The 23,545-nt window shown below is 38.2% G+C and overlaps 1 long non-coding RNA gene across 3 annotated transcripts in view; it reads left to right on the forward strand.

Moving 5' to 3' along the window:
* The first annotated feature begins 8,116 nt into the window (after nt 1-8,116).
* Nucleotides 8,117-23,545, forward strand: part of LOC106953807 (uncharacterized) — a 61,956-nt gene continuing 46,527 nt past the window's right edge. Inside the window, exons 1-3 of one of the 3 annotated variants that reach the window (XR_001426260.1) lie at nt 8,117-8,332; nt 9,620-9,675; nt 22,704-22,777. This is a non-coding gene — a long non-coding RNA (uncharacterized LOC106953807). Of the gene's footprint in view, nt 8,333-9,619; nt 9,676-13,374; nt 13,492-22,703; nt 22,778-23,545 lie in introns of those variants that run through there. The other 2 variants (XR_001426261.1, XR_001426259.1) reach the window with 2 other exon arrangements.

The following is a 23,545-nucleotide window of genomic DNA, read 5'->3' on the forward strand; positions in this document are numbered from 1 at the left end:
GAGAAAAAAAAAGGGAAAAAAAAGTTTTGGAGGAAAAAGATCCAATTTCAGATTCATTTCAAGTTTAAGTGACACTTGTGGTACTTTGCAAAGTTTAAAGAACTTCAGTATTTTTGGTGTAAAAAGTCATTTGTCTCTGTATCTCCCCTGTGTATTCCAGCTTTAATACTTTAAATCGAGCCCAGCCGTCGGGTCACAGGGGCTCTGATTACATCTGTGACCCTCTAACACCAGATGATACTTGAAGATTTCATGTGAACTTCAGATTTTCTTTGACCACACTTGCCTCTTTTCCAAATCCAATCGATAAATTGACTAATTTGTGATCTGCATCACAAAATACACCTCAAACTTATGCAATTTTGTGGCTTCACAGTCTCTATAGCTTAAAATTAATGAGCATCGTGGTTTTGAACATGTTCGACTTCCCTCTATTTGCTTTAGCGTCATAAGCTAGCCTTTAGTAGGGATGAAAATGCCACTGTTTTTAAGGTTTACATTAATAAAATTAGTCATTTTTAGTTTGTATGTTTTTAAAAATGTTAAAATTACATTTGATTTAAAAATATGTACTCAGAATAATCCGTGTATGGTTCCTGTGGTTAGCATTACAATTTTAAGAAGAAATTAACACGCCGTCTATATTACAGTTCTGAACTCCAGGTTCTTTGATCGCCAATTCAATGAAAGTCTGACTCTCTGAAGCTTTGCAGCCCAGCCGAGCAGAAGGCAATGAAAGCAGGTGGAAATACTTCAAATGACTAAACAGCTCCAAGTGTTAAATGTAGCATGTTTTGAGCTTCATAAATTTCAGAAGAAAGGCCTTTTTGAGGATGTTTTTGTCCTTAACCCACGTAGAAGTAAACATCACAAGCAGGCCTCCTGCAGCTTCTTGCTAGCGGCGGCTAACTCGAAGCTAGGTAGCTCCCAGCCAGTTTGTGATCTTCAAAATGTATCTGCTTCCCCCCTGTCTTACTTTTCAGGATTTCTTTTAAACTTTACCCAGGCAAATCTTTTACACCTGGCAGGAATTAGTCGCACAAAATCTACTTTTTCTTTCCGTGTAAACCTCATCTTGCGCGCAAACATCTCTCTCCTGGTCATCTCGGCAGAGAACATGAAAACATGACATTTAAAATGAGAAAATTACATCAAAAACATAACTTATTACATAAATGAAAGCTCAATAAAATAAAAAGGTACTTTTAATTTGACAAGCCTGCCTCTTTTAAATGCGTATTCACATATTTTTTTCATATGGCTGTGAATAAAAACAACGAAAACAACACGCAATGAATTAGCATCCCACATAATACATTACAGATTGAGATTAAGTCAACAGTTATTATGATTTTTCTTGAAATGTGCATCATCCTATCCTTTAACTTCAGGAAATGGCACATGTGAAGCAGAGAGACACATTTACAGTAACATCACAGTAAATTGAAGATCTGAGATTTCATATGAGGCTTTTTTTAAAGGCACAACACAACAAAGTCTCACCTCACACTTACTAAACCTAATCACTTCACCACTGTGTGTAAGTTGTGGAGCAAATATTGCACCAGAGAAAGATTAAACAATTAGTTTTAAAATGAATTATGGTTCACCCGAGAAGATGTATTAGACTTCACTGCGTGTGTGTGTGGTGGATGCTACCTCTGCTGTGTGTGAGAGTGTGAGCCATAGCGGATGCTGTCATTAAATAGCCCCCTGGCCCCTCTCCTGAGTTTGTTTATGCTGCACTGGGCATAGGAGTAGGTGGCAAACAGATGGGCATCCATGAATTATGGAAATTATGGGCTTTGATTAACCACCACACACTCTGCTGGATAAAAGTAACTCCAGGGTTGCCAAGTTATGTGGTGCAGTGGGCTGTGCTTCTGACTCCACAGCGCGTACATCCGCTAATGTCGTGATCCTTGGAGTTGAGCTATTAGTTTTCATTTGTGTTTGTTTTCTGATCATTTACTATTTTATTTATATTTGTAAGGTCTTGCCTTAATCGGTTCATTCCCTCCTGTTTGATGTTGTCTCTCCATATCAGCTCATTCATTTGTGTTTTAGTTATTTGTTGCGCTCTGTTCTCTGTGTGTTTTCGTTTATTCTCTTCCATCAGTGTTTGAATATTCCTCCCTTGGTTTTTAGTTTTCTTTGTACCCGTTATTCATCTCAACCTGGCCTTCCAGTTTTGTGCTCCTCCACAGCTGCTCCACATTCACCTGATTAAGCTCACCTGGATCCTACATATAGTTCTGCACAAAAGTATATAAGCTCACTGGTTTTCATTGCTTACATATTCCTTGCATGTTCTGCTGATGTCGCGTAAGTTTTCTGTTAAACTTTTTTGCATTTTATCCCCTTCTAACACACAAGACGTTACCTCAAAAAATGTGCACTTCAAGAGTTAATGGCAATATTAACGCTATACTTTACCTTCATGTCAATTCTTTTAACTATTGTGTTCAAGAGCAAACATCCTAAGTAAGCTTTCCGCAACTTGACCTTAAAGCTGCTGCATTATTCCAACTCCACGGAAGAAAAAACAACATATTTTAAAAAGTTGTTTAAAAAGTTGTCAGGGAATTTACAGTTTCAGTTCCCTGATTGATTCGTCCATATCTATCAGGGATTTATGTTTGTTATAATTATATGCATATGTTACAATATATTCCACCCAGTCTCCTTCGGTATGGAGAATATAAAAAAATTAAGCATTGTGTGTCCTTGTTCTCTTTAGCGCCGTGATTTACCCTTTGCGGACGAGCTTCAGGAATTAATATTCATTTAGCAGCATGCAGCTAGACAATTAATCATGCAGCCTGTATTCTAATCATTCAAGTCTTCCGTCATTTCATCAAATAAAGCCAGATTTGTAGTTTTAATCAAAGCTTTTTCAAAGTATTTGATTTGTTTGAGACTTCCAACAATTACCAGAGCCGTGCTTGGCAACGCAGCCGCCTCAGCATTCGATACCTCTGACACGTCTAACACCTCCACCCCCAGCACACCATCAACTGTCCATTGTACACACACACACGCACGCACACACACACACATATACCCTTGCACAATCCCCATCTCTCCATTTTCATAAATGAAGAGAGACGGCCTTATCCCGGAACCAACGCGGAAAAGCAATTAAAAAGGAATTAAGGGTGTGCAGGGAGAAATTGGATATGATACCCGACGCCTATTGTAAATGTCAACGTTATTACTGTGTTGTTGTTTCCCATTCCTTTAGCTGCTTTGGCCGTTCGCAGGAGTGACAGTCCATAGTCTGGTGGGCTTAATGAAGCCGTCTCAGCAGCCAAGGTCTTGGTACGTAAGGTGAAGAGTGCTGCTTATCCACTTCTGCATGCAGTTCTCATTAAGATCAGTTTTGCCGGTGAATACTTCACCACCCACTCCCCCCTTCTTCCCTGTCTCTATCCTTAAGCAAACGCCTGTTAAACTTATTTAACCATTCTGCCCTGAAGCTATATGAAATTCTGCTGCAAAGCTTTTTTTTTTTTTCGGGTTTTGTTCTTTTTTTTTTTTTTGCCTCAGATAAGAATGCTTTTGCAAATGGGTTTTGGTAAAACAAAAGCAAAACAAGCAACCAGAAAAATGCATTTTTACACCTGTCACTGACATTATCGTGGTCCATTTTTCCGAAATGCCAGTGAATGTGGACACATAAACTCCTATCAGGAGCCAGTAGTCAAATGAGAGGGTGTAACATAACTCTCTGTGGCTGTCCATTAAAACATTATGTTTTGCTATACCTCATAAAATCTTGTTTTTATAGTGAGACAGCGACAGAAGTTGTAGACTAAGCCTCTGTAAAGAAAGATAATAACTAGCGAAAGTGTTGAGCGTTTCTTCCAGGTTTTTGGGTAATTGGGGAGATTACTGTTCCGCACTGGCTGCCACTGGCAAATGTTCTCTCTTAATATATTTCTTCAAAAAAGCAATAATTATCTTCAATATGTAAGGGAAAAAGGAGGCTTTTGTTTTTTGGAAAATGAAGAAAATGTACCCAATCAACAAAAAAATAAAAATAAATAAAAATGTGTGCTTACTCAGACGGGTGTGATGGTGACAAGCTGTTCCCTTACAGCCTGAGACAAAACTGGAAACATAAGAACTTATTCTTAGGAGACGAAAAGGTTTTACACCCAAATCAGCCCTAACCCTGCCTCTTCAACTGATATAAGAAAATCCCTTTTTTTTTTTTTTTCCCCAAAGGGACTTTTATTTTCCATCTCGTGGCTTTGCCACGAGTGAATTGCTGTTCCTCTGGGTGATGCCTGCATTGGGAGTTTCTTTTGAAATATCCCAGAAGGGTTTTTTTTTTTCTCCTGCTGCTGCTTTTTCAGCCTCCTGCTTTAAATTCTTGCAGACATTCGCTTAGTGCGGCCACAGTCTGCTGCCGTTGGCCACTGAGCAGCTCCACTGGAGCAAGCTGAGGTTTAAGTGGCTTCCTCCAAGGCACCATGGTGTTGTTTGTTGAGGGAGCAGCTTGCTCTCTTCCACGCTCGCTCGTCCGCGGGAAAATCTGTCCTTCGATCTCGCAAAGAAAGTTCAAGAAGAGTGATCCCTCCTGTAATTGTGACCCGTCCAACCCTGGTCGTCAAGGTGTGTGTCTCTTGAGTGCGCGCGCGCGCATGTTTCACAGCTTCCTTTGTTCTCGCCCTCCTGCCACTTCATCCCACTTTATAATGGAAGTGGATGACAGCCACATCTGAAGTCGAGAGATGAAAGACATCATTTACAAGTCGGTTTCTGCTCTGCGTCTGTGTGCCTTCTTCAGAAACTCCCTCTCACACACACACACACACATTTTATAACAGGCCACTCAACACCACCCCACAGCTTCATGGGTACAGAATGCATTCACACCAATTCATATATATATATATATATATATATATATATATATATATATATATTTTGCATTGTGTTACACTGCAGCCACAAGCTTCAATATTTAACTTGACCAAACTCAGAGCAGTGTATAGTTTCTGCTCATGCTGGTGTTTTCAGGGAGTTGATTCCAGAAATCCGGAGCAAATGAAGTGAATGTCGTCTCCGGAAGTTTAATTTATTTTGTTGAATCTTCAATAATCCAATGACATTCTTGAGTCAGACTCTTTGATGTGCATATCTTGTTATATTAAGGGGCGATGCAGTGCAACCTGCGTCACCAGTTAATATCTAAAAAGATCTCATGCCGAGTTACCTTTAAGACCATACAGAATGGCTCTGCAGCTGACGGCTCTCTGAGGAACCATTCATGCCACATTCATTGACATTTAATTCCTCATTTCATTATGTAATAGTAAAAATAAGAAAGAGGAAAATTCTTAGTTTTTTTTTTTCTATGTTCTGTCTCTTCCTAAGGTAAGGAATATATATATATTGTTGAGAATAATTTCGGGGTTTGTCATTTTTGTATTGCAAATGAAGTTTAAATTATGTCAAAACTAGCCAGTAGTTTTTGTTTTGGTTTTTGTTGCAGTCGGTGCGTGGCAGAGATCTGAAGCCGAGACACAAACCTGGCGCTTCAAAGGGGGAACTCGGCTGATTTCAGAGTCTGTTTATTGGTTTTGGGGAGAAAGGCTTCAAATAAAGCCCACCACTGCTCTGGTGGGGAAACCTGACGGACAAAAACAAGCGGCGCACACTGGGTTTGTTTATCTTATGATCTGCCTCTTACTCTGTGAGCCTTCAGGTTCAGGAATCACTCAGTTATTTGACACACAAAGAAAAATAAAACTATAGATAATTTATTGGGAATTAGCTAACCACTTTAATATTATGTTTTCTATATAACAACACTTTAAGAAAACTCTCCATATTAGATTGAACTTTTTTTCTTTTTACTTGTCCAAGTACTTTCAAGTTTTTTTCTTTATTTGTTCCTTCTTACGAGGGTTAGGACTGGTTCCACTGCAAAGCATTGATTTGTAACATATTTCTGACAATGTAGCTGCCTGTCCTTGTTAATGATGCTTAAAGCCCCCCAGAATGAGAAACTCTGGGTGTCTTTGTTTGTGGCAAAAGATGCATTTCCAAATAGGAGGGAAGGAAAGACACAAAGAAGAAAGGATGCCAAAAAAGGAAGTAGGTAGGAAACGGGAAGAAAGGAATCATTACAGAAGAGTTTTTCTTCTTTTTTTAATAAAAGAACTCTGGTGAATGCATTAGCTGGCTGAATTTATTCATCAAACTTGTCATTCACCTTTCGCTTTTTCCCCCTCCTTTTGTTTCTGCGGCCTGATAGTGATCGTCTTTTTCACCCAATTACGAGAGACATAACATGCCAAGCTTCGTTGTGTTGCCATAATATCTGCTCCTCTGCGTCCTACTGTACCCTGTGGCTCACACGAACACCATTAGGGGTTGGAGTACAACATGCACCGGCATCAACACTCCGCGCCTTGTCTTGATGCCCTTGAGCGGTAATTGGTCGAATCCCCACAGAATCTGACTTGAGGGCACAGAAATCCACAGCTTCCCAATCAGCCAGCTGTCAGTCATTCTGCCAACTAAACTAAAGCCGGGGATAACTAACGGGCTGAGATTGGAATTTAGAGCTAGTGAGACATAAATCTTCCCGACAAGTTTGTGCTCGGAGAGAAAATGCTCTTTTAGGCAGGGATATCACCAAATTGGATGACAGGGATGCTGCCAACATGGTGGTTTCGGGGAAAGCCCAACATCTAATTTGTCTTTCACAGAATGAGAGAATGTGCTTCTTTTTTTTTTTCCTTTTCTGTACTGCATGTCTAAAAGTGACACAAGGAAGCGAATAAAAAGGCCTGAGTAGCAACATGTGAGCAAAGAAATAAAAAAAAAACATTACATTAGGACGAAAATCCGTCTTATTAGTGCGTTGGAGATGCATAAAGTGTGCATTTTCATTTCTTTTCTCTGTGTTAAAAGTTTTCCTTGAGCACAACACTGCAAGAAGAGGCTTGTGGAAAAGAATCGGTCCCCTGCGACTCCACACTGGATCCCCATAACCCTCAGCCTCCTTCCCGAAGTTTCATTTTAATCACGGCTCTAAATCTGCGCCGGGTCCAGGGGCAGCCGACCCCGCTTCCTGACCTTCCTGCTGGGGGGGGAGGGCAGGCTGCAGCACAGCTGCCGGGGAAATCGATAGAGAATTAGATGATTCACACCTCATGCTGCCGCCGCTCGTTGATCACACTGGAAGCAAGGCGGCTGACTGTAATCCCATTCAGTGGTGATTAATGCCACAAAATGATGATCTGTAACAACCCAATTCGTCACCCTCCTCTGGGGTACATTCCCCGCTTCTTCAAAAATAATACAATTGCATCTGCAGAATATACTGAAGGGTTTGTAGAGTTATGTCCTGGAAATGAGCACAGTCAGAGAGGGGAACACAAACTCACACAAAATCAGAAAAATAACAGATTAAGCTCAATGTTCTCATGGTCCTGTTTTGAGCAACAAAATATTCACAGCCTGACACACTGCCTTGGAAAAGTGTTAATTTCTTCATTGTTTAGTATTTCATGTTTTGTCTATATAAGATCAAGTTTAACCAGTTGCTTTCAGAAGCAAGCAGGAGGTCTGTGGATACTCTGGAGGAGCTGCAGCAATCAACAACTCAGGTGAGAGAGTCTAGAGGAGCTATTGAAAGTTATTTAAAATGCAATTTGACCTACATGTTGATGTCCAGGCTTGTGGTTATCAGCATACTTGTTACCAGACCTCCATGAGGAAGTAACTATTGTGAAGAGAAAAAAGAATAAAACAAACAAATAAAAAAAAATAAAAAATTAAAGTATTGTATTTAGTAAGCCTATTTTGCTGTTGTTGATTATTTGTTGTTTACTTTTTTCTATTATCAGTATAACGTAGTTTTTTTTTTTCTTAAAAGGACTAATGACTACTGATTGGTGTTTTGTTTCTTCAGTCAGACGTTTCTGTTTATATTGTGATTTTAGACGTCTTTATTCTCACTTACTTATGCTTTACTCCACTGACTGACTGAAAACAAGAAGCCTAGTTAATAAGAGATCCGTATTGTTAAAAAATAAATCCTCAAATTTCGGATAGGTTGAGATACAATGTATGCTCTAACGGAGCTCAAATTTCCTGAAGCAGTAAATGCACCGCGTGATGAGCTTCACCTGTGGAGTTTGTGTTTGGCGCAGAAACACCGAATGTGACTTCGGAATGAATACAGGAAACTGAGATTTGAAGAATTTTGTTTTTATTTATCTAAGAAATATAACTAATGTTAAAATGGACACAAGGTGAAGCGGTTTGGGACAAAAGATGATGAGCCGTTTCCAGAAGTTTTGAAGGCCAGGTAAGCTAACCGTGTCATTGTTAGCTCTTGTTAGCTAAAACTGCTTGATTGTTTTCAAACAAAATTAACAAACTTTAAAGTTCACCTTTACTTTAAAGCCAATATATACTCCGTAAGAGGATAAATTAGCAATAGAAATAGGTGGTGTGTCAGTTCGTGCAGGGCAAGTATTGACTTTTGCTCTCCTTGTGCTAGCTCTTAACTATATATCTCTGTAAACCACTGCGATGTAACCAGAACCTGCAAAGTTCTTGTTTTCTCTTTTTAGAGTCGTTTCTGTCCGTTTTCAAACCAGAGTGGAGTCTTTCATATCTTTCAATAGGCCTGTGTCTCTTCAGGATTTCATGTTGGACAGCGAAGTTCATGGTTAAAACAATAGCAAGTTGTTGTGGTAGCAAAGCAGCCAGAAACAATTTTGGGCTTCATGTCTGGCTAACTGTGTGATAACACTCAATTTTGCAACACATTTTGAAAAACATCTGCTTTTGTCCACACAAAATCAATTTTTTTCTTCTTTTTTGCAAGTTGACTTTGCAAAAAAACCCTGTAAATATCTAGCTATACCATACAAACTCATTATAATGCATTTTATCTTGAACACTCAAATACATTTGTAATGTTTCAAATACTTTTAGATTATTTTTTTTCCTCTAAAAGGATGAGTTGGCACCTTTGCCTCAAAGTTTAGTTAAATGACAGCTCTAAATGCTTGAGCCTCAGAGTGAAAGCGGTAAAATCTGAAACAGTTGGACTTTTCGGAGATAGTTAAAGAGAGATCAGTTAAAGAGAACTGATGATGATGAATAAGCTGTATGTGGCGTCTTATACTTCTGTTTTGACCATAAATCAAATTAAAATGGGCTGATGCATACAAAGTCTATGCATATTTACAACTTGGAGTTTGTAAAATAATTTTAAATTACTTTTTCAATTGCATATTGAGCTGAAATGTAATTGTCAAAATGTTACAAGTTACTGTCAGTCTGCCTTTAGATAACCGTCATTCTTTATTGATTACTCTAACCAGAAATGTTTTGCCTGTTCTGTTGTCGGTACGTATCACACAGGAAGGTGATTGGTGGCACACTGACTTGTACACTTCCTGCAGTTTCTATGTAAACAATTTACTTTTTTAATTATTAAAGCACAATGCAAACAAGACTTAACATAAAAAAACTGCATTTGCATGGCCCACCACATTGGTTCTGAGTCTGCAGTTCTTATAAGATGATAGGAGTCCATTTTGGTCTTGGCCCCTTTTGACCTGCTGTTAATCTTGGTTTCCAGTCACAACAAATCTGGATTAATTCTGCACTAAAGATGTCGAGAGTTATCCACTGCAGGTAAGATATGAACTGCTTAACGCCTTTTTACCAGAATCCCACCTCATAAAACGAGGATTATCTCTTTAAGCTTGACTTCTAGATTGCTTTCTAGCAGAAGGCTGGTTTTACATTTTACATGAGATCCTACAAAGAGGGCCATGCAGCAGAGCCACTGCTTGACTACACAAAAGGATGTTTGCTGCTAACACTACTGGCATAATATCTTTCCTCTTTGTGTTTGCTGACGAATTTGATATTTCATTAATTTTGGGTTCTTGAACAGAATAGGCAGTGTTCCCATAGGATGGTGAAAATGAGAATCAAATGAGGACTTTATACTTTTTCAGTTTTTGTATTGAACACATTCTTGATACCTATTGCCTGATCTGAACATTTAAAGATATTAACTTTATACTTTGATTCCCTTTTATTCACTTTCTTTAATAGTCTGTGTTCCAGTAGACCTGATATCTCATACATTTCCATTCAATGACGTCGTTACAAGAAAAGTTAGTGATTCAAAGTTGCTTAGATTAATGATCGAGTGATAAATTTGGAAAACATTTATTAAACATCCATCACTAAGACTGATGGCCTAACCAACAGATCGGCCCACACCGCATAGTCATACTGATGGGTTAGTTAAAACACTAAAGGAGAATTGCTTATAATACTCCCTGAATGTTGTGCGTAATGTTATCGCAGCATTCAACGAGGTTTATTCCATCTCTGCAGCTTCATGCAGCAAGCCCGTGCTGAGCACCACTCGCATTAAAATTCAGATTGATCAACTCTCCGATAATTCATTTCTGCTCTGGTGGGAGCATCGTCACAAAGCACAAGTGGCCATCTCGTTATTTGATGAGCACCATAATTATTTTAGCCATATGCCAAGGCTTTCCACAGCACCTGATCCAACGCAGACACCAGCCAGGGATGGACCTGAGCCGAGCGCGCTGTTTGCTGCTGACAAACCATCCTTATTGACATTTTCTGTATTCGCTGTTTGCTTCTTTATCTCGCACTGTTTTCTTTAATCCTTCTCAACTTGGCTATTCCATCCGCACCCGCCCCGCAGACCCCCACCCTAACTTACGATTTTTTTCTCACCCTCAACCCCCACCCCGTTCGCTTGATTATGTCGAGCCAGTCGGGGAAAGTGTCACTATGGAAACAGGGGCAGAGGCAGTGTCTGTGGAAGCAAAGGAGGGGGAGAAGCAGATGAAGGAGAAGGAACGGGAGCTGGCCGGTGCAGAGGAATCCAGGGGTGGTCATCTGCTGCAGAGCTGCTTTTCTTTATTATTTAAAGAAAATAATAGCAACAAATTTGTTATTCAGGAGGAAGTAGAAACTGCAGGTGCTCCTCTGGGTGGTGTATTCTTATCCACTGCATCTTGCTGTGCTATAAGTGCTTCTTTTGTTTCTGTAGGTGAAGCTGCAGCCTCTCCAGCAGTCGTTTGCACAATCGGCACACTGGCTTCTAGATTTTTACAAACTCTGATGTTTCCTTAAACCCTGGAAGTTTAGTTATTTAAATCTTGCTTTGTTTTAGCTCCTTTTAAACTGAATTTTTACATAAACATTATGGTGATATTTGCCTAATTTCATTTAGGCACAAAATCGAAATAAAATCTCAGTTTTCCTGGTTCTGCCTCTTCAATCTGCATGTTCTCAGTAAATAATCATGGGGTGGCATAAGATGCCAGCACAATGATCTTAACTAAAAATAAGTTTAACGCTTATTTTTAATTAAAGCAAAATGTAATCAACATTTTTTTAATGGAAATGTAATGCTTGTTCTTTTGCTACTAAAATAATATACCATGATAATCATAACCTTCGCTTGTTTGGTTGTAACATGGTATTAAGCAATAATTCATTAAAAAAACATTTAAATTAAGAAGTTTCTTAGTAAATGTAATATTTGCATAGAACTTTATCTTGTCCCTTTACACTGTAATAAGAGTCTGAAAAACAGGTTATCAAGGCAGACATGACATTTTCTACTTGCCATATATAGTTTTAGCTTAAATGCAATGGTTGGTGCTTCTTTAGTTTTCCTACATTGACAATCTATATTTTTCATGACGTGAGTTACTCACTGAAAGTCACCTTTTCTGCAAAAGAGAAAAGGTGTAGCAGCCTCCTGACCAGCAGTGTGTGGCAACAGTTGTGGAAGGAGCAGTCCTACACTACCTTATGCCTAATATCAGCCTCTAAACTTTAGCACAATATACTTCTAACTAAACATTAAATCTTACTTGGTCCAATGTTAAACAAATTTGCGTATTTCTTACCTTGGAGGAAATTATGGATTTAAGAGATTTTAACAATCTGGTAACAATCACACTTTAGACCAGAGGTTGTGTTTGACTTTTACAGTGTCATTTTGACAGACATGGGGAAAAATATCCCATACTTTTTTAAAATGATGATAATTACTCAGAATCCACTGTCCACAGATGAATATATGTAACATTTTTACACCCTGGTCAAAACCACTGACTGTGGCCACAATAATTAAATGTAAACAATAAAATTAAGCAGTTGAATGATTCATCTGCTGTGCCCTGAATGCATAGTTGACTTCCTCCTGGCCCACATGCTCCTGAATTTTGCACCTGCTTATGCTTAATGAAATGTCTCAAGGAGGCTTGCTTCAGAAGCTGGTGTCATGAGGTTTTGGACTTTTCTTCAACATTTCTTCAAGTGATCAGAAGTCTGCAGGAGACTCTGAATGAGGGGTTTCCTGATCCTGCAAACACCTGATTTAGCTGGAAGAAAATCCTGCAGCATGCGCTCCTGTACATCCATCTGTGACCCAAAACACACCGGGTCCAATTTTGGTGTGTTTTGAACCCAACCCTCCAATGCTTTGTCAGCTTCCAGTTAGTGATATGTTTTGAGTTTTCGTTGTTGTTGATTGATTTTAGTTACCTCTGCAATGTACTCTGTTCTTTAAAGATGAAAATCTACATCCAGTGGTTAAGGGTGTGCATTGTAATCTGTCAAAGTGACGTATGACCTTCATATTTTTTAAAAAGTGGTCAAAGGTGGAAATTATTTGGTGCTTTAGACTGTAGAGATGGCATTGTAGAACCTTTTGGAGTTATTTCCATCTGTGGAATTTAATATTCATTCTTAGATTTTCCTGCGTTGACTTGTAAGATTTTTTTTTTGTCCTTTAGCTGAAGTTCATAATTTATTTTAGGCCAGTAACCTCCAACTTTTCCTATAAGTGACAGAAACCTGCAGTCTTCCTTCAACCAGCTGAGTGGCAGTGTGCAGCAACAGGTTTGGGAAGTGCTTCAGAAAAATGACTTTAAACTGTGGGCATGTCGTACTGACAAATGTTAGTGATTTTGAAACTGCAGTGTTGTAACTTGAGGACAACAAAGGAGAAAATTCTAATTTTAGCTGATTATATTCTTAAGAAATACCCAGAGGGAGGAAAATCAGCAAAATCTCACATTTTGGTGTACTATCTTTGATCAGTGATCAGCCACTGAAATAAGAAAAGATAAAATATCCTTACATTAGCAACAGTAGAAGAAGGAGTGGTAATTCAAGACTATTTTGTCACAATCAAGTTTGAGGGGAGAGAGAAGAGATTGGAGGGAGCAGGTTAGAAAAAAGGGGAGGAGTGGAAGAGAAGGGCGGACGAGGGGGAGGGAAGAAGTGAGGTATGATAGTGAGAGGGGCTGAGACAGTAGCAGAACGAGCCAGAGAAGAGAAGGAGCAACTCTCCTCCCAACTCTTCCTGCCGGGGAAGACGCAGAGAGAAGGTGGCAGTCCCGCTTCAGCTGTCCTGAAGTGAAAACCAGTCACTACGAGGTATGTTACCTCTTCACTTATGTTCTAGTGAAAACTTGCCTTTTGCCTCCCCTTGCCCTCCTTTATGAAGGCTGTGGTGCTGAGCGTTAAACGATGTGTTTGCAAAGATTCTGCCGAGTTTAAAGCTTTTCCAGTAGCAAGTGTTTCTCTCTTTCTGTGTGCATGAGTGAATAGATGGATAAAAATGGGTTCCCATTTGTTAAAGGAAGCTGTTCTGCTGAGAAACAATTTCCTTGACATTTATGGAAAGGTGACATTGCCCGCAGTCATAGTCCTTGTCATCACACTGTGACCTGTTGTGACAAGAGTTGATCTGTTCACAAACTTGCACTAAATATTATTTTTTTCATCTTTCTTTCCACATTTGTACTGTCAAATAACTAACATAAAACTCCAACTATACTAGAAAAACACAAGTAACTTTCACCTGTTTTCTAAATTAATGTTTTCAGTACCTAATTTTAATTTTTTTGCTAAAGGAAAGTGACCAGAAAAACCAGGCTTTATCTAATGAACTCTTTGCTAACAGGCTGCTTCCCTGACCCTGGCTTCAGTGTACCTGTCAGCAGCTCTCTTCATTAGTGCCATTAAGGGCAGTTAATGTTATAACACACACACTGGTCGTATTGATCGGGAAACCTGTTCCCAAGGGGGCCGTAACCGAGACGAGCTCATGCTCCATTTCTAACTGTTTTACTCTCAGTAAATCCCAATTCAGAGGGAGACTAGCGAGTGTTAAAGTGCAGGGATTGTCTTTGTGCACGTGTCATGATGTCATACTAACTGGACTGTTTGTTTTCTAGCTGCACTGCAGACAATTATTTAATGCAGAGCAAACGGGTTCGGCAAAAAGTTGAGGCAAATTTGGTGCTTTGAGCTGCACAGTATGTTGAACCACAAAAGACCGCTTGGATGAAAATTTCAGTTAAATATTTTTACATGTAGTCACATTCTACATTGCAGCACTATGCTTGACCAGTTGCATGGTATTTCCTTGCCATTGATGCCTGTAGATTGTATGGATTTTAGTGCCTGAGAAGTTCAGGGAAGCTAGGGTTTGGTGTCATTTGTTTTATTATTGATGAGTTAAGAAAAATGTGTTGAAAATGCTCATTGCAATATTCCACATAGGTATTTGGTCGCATGTTTTCCTAACATCATGCAGCCCTTTGTGTGATATGACTGATTCTTTGAAAGGTAGCAGGCTTTGTACCAAACCTGTTTGTTTTTTGTTATTTCTGTAATGGTCGACGTGTTGAAGGAAATTTTACAGACCAAATCAAGGCTATTGCTTCAAAAAAATCTCATTGCTCAAATTTATTCCAATGTTTTGACTAATGTGGGTTTGTTTGTAGTCTCGGCAAATAATTATGTAAATTAGCAGAATTCTAAGTCCCACTACTGAAAACACCAGTTTCTTGTTCATGCTTTCTGCATAATGTAGTGACTTGGCATTGCCACCTGTTAGTGGAGAAAAGGATTTCATTTGTAATTTCCATCCAGTAACATTTTCCTCACTAATAAAATCAGTTTTTGGTTGCTTTGCACCTGGGAAGACGATAATGCAGAGATCATTCTACTACCAGTAGTAAATAAATCATTGAAATTAACTACACAAAAATGATAAAAGATGGTATTTCTGGCACTGCGGGTTCTTGCATGAATGCTGCTCTGGTCAGCTCAACCATTTGTGACATAAGAGTCCAGATTTTGTGCTATCTCTCAAAGTAAATCTATAATGTATTTAGCATCATATATTCTGAGTTTTACTTGTCCATATGTTTGAGATTAAGTTTGCCTTACATTAAAGTTATCCCAATTCCACAGAAGTATTTTTAAAAAGGCACTTGGTGTGGATTTTTAAAGAATAAGTTTCATAAATCTCTCAAACTGTCAAAAAATATTGTGTGAAATAATCCAGTTCAGATTTGGTCAGTCTACACTTCAAACTAGGGAGAGTAAAATCTACAGGATTCTTGTAAGAAATTGTTAAATGGCCCTTTAGTTCAGATCAGAAGTTGGCAGCATAATCAGTTGGCGGTGTTGTCGACTCATAAAAATTCATGAAAAACTCATTGAGGATGGCACTTAATTTCCCTTCCTGTTGAAGATTTTGTGCTGCCCCCCAGTAGAAAGGCATCCTAGATGCAGAGCCAATTTGCTCGAATCAAAAACAGTTTAACGATAAACTAAAGCCTAATAAAATTAAATGTAGTTCCCAGTTTGAGGCAAGCACCTAGCAGATTTATTGCACATTAACTATCCTCTGCTAAGCTAATGAATTCCTCCCTATAAACTGTTTATTGCATTACATGCCACACACTGGCAGAGTGGGACAACCCAGGCTGAAGCAAAGTACAGTAGATGCATGTATTCATGTGCCTACAGCTGTGTATGTGTGGATGTGCGTATGGAACGGCAAAGAAAGTATATGGAGATCAATGCAAGCAGATGTTCTCTCTGCACTTCAAACGCTCGCTCTGTTGTTGGCACCGCAACGCTCCGACAGGCCTTGCGCAAGGGGGATCAAAGGCTAATGAGACAGCCATCGCACAAACGCACCCGGCAGACCCATGAATATTGATACGGCTCTGGAGAAAGAGAGATGGAGGCGAGAGGATTTCTTCGCTCGCTGAGCTGCAGATTAAAGAAGGCAAGGGTAGGAGGGGGTGCCACTGCATGTCAGAAGGACTTTGGGGTTGAAAGAGCAGCAGGGTATATGGTCAAATGGTGCACAGGTTCGTGACGGGGCTCAGTTAGACTGGTAAAAGTGAATTTAAAATGTCAGCTTGACTCCATTTTATCTTTAATTTTAGTCAGTCAGAGATAGAACTGATCCCAACAACAAGAATTCACTATTTTAGTTAAAATGTATAAGAAATCTCAGTTTACTCAAAATTAATGCTCTATTAATAAACCTGCAACACGATTTTCCTCACAGTAAAAGGAAAAAAAAACTGAATAGATAAGTGAAATGTAAAACATTTATTTAAACAAAATTGGAAATTGGTATCTTTTCAATATGAACATCTCTATGCTGTTAAGGCAAAAAGGGAAAAAAAAGGCAAAGCACACATTAAAACAGAAATGTCAAACCACTCTGGCAGGAGAAATGTCATGGATACAACAGGGATGTTCTGATTCCTTAACCACCAGACTGCAGACATCCATTTTGTTTTATACATTGTTCTGTATGATTGTCTTAAGTTGACACGTTCCTTCACGAAACACTGCATTATCTCATCCTGCAGGTTGTTATTTTGTCTACTGTTGCAGTTAACCACCTCAGTGTCCCTCACTGTTTGCCTCAGTGGCCCACAAGAACATGAAATGTTAAATTTAGCTCCATCCCCTGCATTAAATCTGTCAGACTCAGACAAGCTGCTTCCCCCTCTGGCTAAGTTTGCAAAAAAAAAAAAAAAGACTAAAATCAGCTAAAGGTGACATCCAGGATTTCACCATCCACAAAACTAAAGGTAAAGATACGAAGGGATTGTGTGTGTGTGTGTTTTTAAAGGGGAAGAGTGTCATTTCAGCCCTTTCCTGCTTGTCGGCATGCAGGCAAAGAGACATTGGAGGGAGGACAAGTAAGTGAGGCAGGCAGACAGATAGGGTGAGGGAGACTGATTTTGCTAGAGAGCCGTCTGAAGCTTGTGGGCGATGCTGCTTCCATCTCGACTTGGGGTTGTAAATCAAGCCTCCCCTCGGGGGCCTATCTTCCATTCTCAGACCTTCACAACAGCTTGTTCTCCAGCCTGTGACGAGAGGGACTGTTGTCACAGCAGCCATCGATCGTGTGGGATGAGTTTGTCGGACCGGGGGATTTTACCATCCGAGCGTGGTCACTGAAGTGTCCCATCTTGTCTCTGTCTGTCTGTGGGTTGCATACTCTGTCGAATGCCAAGTCACCACAAGCTATTGTCAGCTGTGTCTCACATCGTTTCAGACTAGAAAAACATTCACTCACCCAGAAGAAAACAAAGACTACAGATTTTGAGTTAATACAGATTTCGGGTTATATGAACCCTTGGTACAAGCCAGACATAAATCGTTGGACATAAACTTGGTAGAACATTTAATTTTAGAAAAATAGGAAATCATTTTGCTTTTTAAACCACATAGAAAGTAAAGTCTGGTTTGAAAAATGCATATTTTATTTCATCCACAATAGAAGTCAATACAACCTGTGGGATGTTCAGTGCAATAAGAGCCTAAAATAAGAAAACTGCTGCATTCAGTAACTGCTCAAGTCAAGCCAGACGAGAAAAACAATTGATGCAACTGTTGGTCACTGATTGGCACAGTTGTAAAGGGAAAAACTGTAAAGCAAAGGAGCCGAGTTTAACATCACCCCGGCTCTGGTGAAGTAGATGGAAAACCTAACCTTGTCTTAATTTAATCAGAAATCACCCAATTCAATCAGGATTTTATATCCATATTCTGATAGATTGGTCCTCCTGCTGGGGTTGAAAGAAAGCTGGTTGAAGCGAAGGCTTCGATGAGTTCAAGATTTTTCTCCATTATTGGCAGTGAACAGAAGTGATATCATACTGTTACTGAACTTTTCTGTCTTTTTGTTTCATTTTCATTGAGGCAACATCTCAGGACTTGCTTTGACTTGCATATAAACTGTAGCAACTACTTTCTCCCAGAAGGGTGACATAGATGCTATGCAGATAAGACTATGTTGAAACACCAAACCTAAAGGCATACTAATCTGAACAGCAGAATGGTTTAATATTAAATGCAAGTCATAAGAGTTTTATATCACTCCCTGCTTCAGTGGACCCTGGTATTTGTGACGGTTGGGGATCACAGCTGCCTGTGAATAGCTAAAATCCACAAACACTTGAGATCTCCTCTAAAAATGCTAAGAACTGTATTTTAATAGTTCAAATAACATATGTATCCTAATTTGCATTGGTATGTTTAGAAATTTTCTGTGCATTACTACAGTCTTTCTTATTTTGAGTCTTGAGGATAAAGCCAATCAGTGCCAATGAAAATGAAAGCCACTCCCAGATTCGCTGCTTTGCTTTTGCATTCCTTTTTGGAAATATCTGGTTACATACAAACTGAACTATCAATGTATGATTTCCACCTGTTTTGAAAAGAAAGCCGATTGATTTACTGGTGCATCTCTGATTTGGACTGGCAGTTTCATCTAAATTCAAACGTACAAAGATGCATACTTAAGGGTTTTTACAGCATTTTCATCAGCTTAATCGGGTATTTAATTAATGATGTCAAAGAACAACTTCCTTTTATTTTAAAGTCTTTGACCACTTAAACGTTTCTAAGAAGTATTGCTGAAAACGTTCCTACATTGTAAATAACTAATGACGAGCACATTACTTATTAGTCATCTAAGAAGATAAACACAGCTACTACTTTTATTTCAAGTCTTTCTGGAGATCTAGATATTTTTAATACTGCTTGTTGTGAAAATGTTTGAGCTTGACATGATTTCTTACTGAAGTGTCTCAGGATTTCACTGAAATGCAACTTAGTTACACCAAAGCTCTCTTATGTAACTTCTCCTTTGAATTACTGAGACCGGATATTTACATGCACTCTATAAAAAAAAAAAACATTTTTGTGTCAGACATTGAATTAATTAGATCAGTAAGAATCACCTGAAATAATTAGATTTAACTATTTCTCACAGAAACTTGACTATTTTTACTGCAAATTCAGAATCTCATTTTTTAAAATGTTCTGATAAGATAGTTTAACACTTAGAACAGTAAGTTGTTTCTCCGCCATTAGCGCGTTGATCAGGATTGACGTGATGAAACGCTCCCCCTGATTGGTTGTTCTTGACTGGCAAAGGAGGAGGTGGAGGAGCTTGATGTTTTCACAGATTATCTCTCATACTGTCACGACATGTTGGCAGTTTTAAGAAATGCTGTAAAAGTTACATGCTGTGGATTTAAAGACCATAATCTTGTAGTTTAATAAAAGTGAAATTAAAAGTCTGGCTCTTTATCGTACATTGTTACATTTGGAGGGAATGAGAGAGCCTGGCAAACATGAGAGCGCTATCCTAACCGTAAAGTAACCAGATGCAAGCATCATGTCGTGTGTGTAGCAGGAAGGACTGATATGTTTGGCAAAATTGATGCCATCATGAAGGAAGTACATTTTGTGGAAATGATAAAGCAACACCTTAAGACATCAGCCAGGTTTAACTCAGTCATGTAGTTTGAAAATCAGTTCGACTAAATAAAAAACTTTGTCTTTTTGGCAGACCATTAAAAACTGGTGGTTGAGCAAATGGAGCTGCATCAATGTAAAGGAGATTTCTAAAAATAAAAATGTTAACTTTAAGAAAATCTTAAAACCCGGTCAGGTGATGCAAAATTCATAGTGGGCCATTTCAGAGGCAGTGACGATGGGTTTTTAATGAGCATTGGGGCCTGAAAATATATTTAAATCAAATCAAAAGCAAATTAAATTTGAGTACTAGAGCAAAAAGTTTTCCCTCTTGCCATGATGGATTCTATCCAACATTGCACTACTTTGAAACCAAAAGGATGAATTATTCCATTTTTAAAAAGCCAATTAGCTGATGCTTTCATGGAAATCAGAAAGTATTTGATTTTCTGATGTCAGTTTGAATTAAAAACAGAATAAATTACTCACATTTGACAGCATTAGGAATAAAGACACCGATTCCTTTGACGTTTGTCAGGTGAATATTTAAATAGGTAAAATCGACACATAAATTACATCCTTTCATTATCCATTTGTGTATTGGCCAAAGGAAAAGAAGAGAAATTAGATTTGTATCTAATAGTTGGCACAAAAAGCTGCCATGTAGATATAAAAGATGAATTTCAATATATTTATACTCAAAGAAGTTGAAGCTTGCTTTGAGTGCACTGGACATTATATAAAAATATACCTAATCTGATAAAATGACTGATATTGCACCACAGTGTCACCAGCACTTTCACGTTTAGTTTTCTTTTTTCTCCTCTGGCAATTTCAAAGCATTTCTTCATCTTGTTTCCTCACCCTGAAACCCACAAGAGCACACCCACTCAACCTCCCGGCCTGCTGAGAGCACTTGAAAGCAATTTTCTTTTAATCAAGTTTACTATAAAGGGCCCTCTGATGCCAGCCTCAGCAACACCTCCATTTGTTTTGTTTTGTTTTTTTCCCCCAACTCCATCGCTCTGAATTATATTGATTTCTTTATGAGAAGTGTAAAGTACTGTTTACTGAGAATTTGCTGTATTTATTGCTCACTCTCTCCCGTGAAGGTCTCGTTTCTCAAATACTTATATTCAGGAATTTGAGTACTCCTTTTTAGCATTAAATAATGCAGTTTTCTGAATGATTAAATCTGTAAATGCTTTCCATGAACTTAAGAGGGCTGTAGGTTTTCTAATTTGCTTTATGATATTCTGAAAACTTAGATATTTCATTAACCGCATATGAAAGAAAAGCAGCAAGGTAAATGTTACCTTTTGATGGATAAAGACTGGCAAGTTTTAATTATTTCCAGAGTGTCAATTATATTCCACTTGCCCTAACAAATTACCTTTCCTGACTGCAGTTGAGTCAATTCAGCCACTGGAAAGGAAATTGGATCAACATACAAAGAAATAGTGATTCGATAGTTTAAAGAAAAGTTTCAGAAAGTAGAGATTACTGCTCTGGCACTTGATGTTCCATAGTAAGCAAATTGTGATTTTAAATCTTCAGTTTAAGACTAGATTAAATGTGCTAATGTAACTAGTGTAGCTGAGCTAAATTCATCCTGACTTTATGCAACCAACACATCTGAAATTTATTTCCAGAGTCAAAATACTTATTGCTGTTTACACCCATTTAAAATGCAAAATGCTCAGTCCGTGATATCACTGGTTTATCACTGCACCAGTAAACCAGTGATTATCACTGGTGGTACTGGCCCATTGATAACTCGGCATATCAAAATCAGTTTCCTGACTTTAAAGAGTATCTGCAAGTCTGAAATTCAAGATCAATCCCTCATTGATGACAAACATTGACAAACTGAACAGTAATAATCCTACATGAACTGAATCTCTTAATTTAAAGGGTATTACTTTTATTTTGAAAGTCTAAAGTCATTTTTGTTGGTCACATGGGAGTTATATGCAAACCAGAACTAAACATGGCATTCAGCTTCTATGCACCACAAATCTGGAACAAACTTCCAGAAAACTGCAAAACAGCAGAAACACTGAGTGCCTTTAAATCTAGACTAAAAACTCAGCTGTTTAGAGTTGCTTTTGAAACCTAATCATGAAACATTAATCAATCTGATGTGTAAAATGTAATGTTGAGTGTGTGTTCTATAACTTTGTAATTTTGTTTTTATGATGTAAAGCACTTTGAAATGCTGCCGAAAGGTGCTATACGAATCAAATTTGATTTGATGCAGTCCAGCAGATGAAGACTCTTATTTTTAATGCAAGTTTTGTTTTCAAAGTATAAATTAATCTAACTGCTAGCCATAGGTCCATTGGTAATTTTAAAACTAAAGTATTGATTTTACATGTGTAGGACTAAATCTCTGTTTTTGAGAACAATTTGTTACATTATTTTATTTGACAGTCCAAATTCATCCCGTTTACTTTGAAACCTACTCTCGTATAACTCTGTGATCCTGTTATGATCATTGTTTTAGACTCATTAGGAATACACTACAATACACCTCTTTGCTTTTGATATTTTGGTAGATTTAGAGGTTTACAGGTCGTGTTAGCAGCACCCTTCGGTGTAGTGGTAGCTACTGAGCGCAGAAGTTGACTGATTTTTCTATTAGATGTGTAAAAACGCAGTCCTGGAGGCACAAGTGTAAGAAGTTGTATTAAAAGTTGGAAAATTTTCAACTGCTCATAGACATCAGTTTCGGTTCCATACTCATTGTGTTGTTGCATTGTGTTTGTTATATAAATAACTCGGAGGAAGTTTGGCTAAAATAATTTTACTTGTAGGACTTGGAGACTGCTGAAAATATATTAGCAGGTCAAAAGTAAATTAAAAGGCTGCTTGACCTCAAAACTGATTGGTCCATAAGGCTCTTTATTTAAAAAACAAACAATGCCTTGAATCAAAAAAAAAAATAGTAAGAACTGATGCATGCTTCAGAACTGTAAAGAAATCTGAAATGGATCAAGAAAAAGGAGGAAAGCTGTTGGATGTATTGAATCTTTTTTAAAATGTTGTTCTTGCAGATCACAAGAACAAGATGTACCGAGAGAACTTCCTGTGACTGAACCTGAAGAGACTGGCTGTCCAGGACACACAGGTGAGTCTCATTGTTCTACGTTTCCTTTGAGACTTGATAACAATAATCCAAGAGATAAAGTATAGCCAAAAATATCCAGCTATAACGTGTCAAAATGACCAGTAATGTGATCCTGTGAAGTACTACATGGTTTTAACGCTGCCTGTAGAGTTTATGTGCAAAAATATCAATATATATATCCCAAGTTTCTCACTTCTCAAAAGCTCTCAGTTCATTTAATTTAGGTATCAACACAAATGAACTGAGTTACCAGGAATCTAGTTTAATTTATTCAATTTCTTCTACTTTTTCGAGTCCATGGAGTGCAGCTGACTTCAGCCTAAGAGACTTCAACATTACACAAAGAGTGACTATTTTCTCCATCATGTTGAAATTATAAAATATGTAATTTCCCAATACGCACAATAAGCAAACCTTTTCATATAAAGTCATTAAGCAAAACTGCAGCTTTTATATAAAAAAATACTTGGTTTAAATCTGCAAAAAACTTATTAGAGAAAATAAATCCTTTCCTAGCAACAATAAGAAAACAGTCAGCCGAAGTTTTCTTCAGTATATGAAGTATTGAAATTGCAACCTACACAGCTGCTTGCCTAATGCGTTTTAATGAAACTCCCCCACAAAATAAAAAACACTCAGCTGCTTTAAAGTACTTTAGCCAGGAAAAATGAAAAATGAGAAAGGAATAAAACCCTTAAATATCTTTATGTGCATTATTAAAAGCACAGTGCCTGAGCAAAGCTTTTTCAATAAGTGAAGAAAGAATAA

Source organism: Poecilia latipinna, unplaced genomic scaffold (assembly GCF_001443285.1).
Source record: "Poecilia latipinna isolate Pla-1442-1.1 unplaced genomic scaffold, P_latipinna-1.0 Scaffold603, whole genome shotgun sequence".
In the NCBI taxonomy this organism is placed as follows: domain Eukaryota; kingdom Metazoa; phylum Chordata; class Actinopteri; order Cyprinodontiformes; family Poeciliidae; genus Poecilia; species Poecilia latipinna.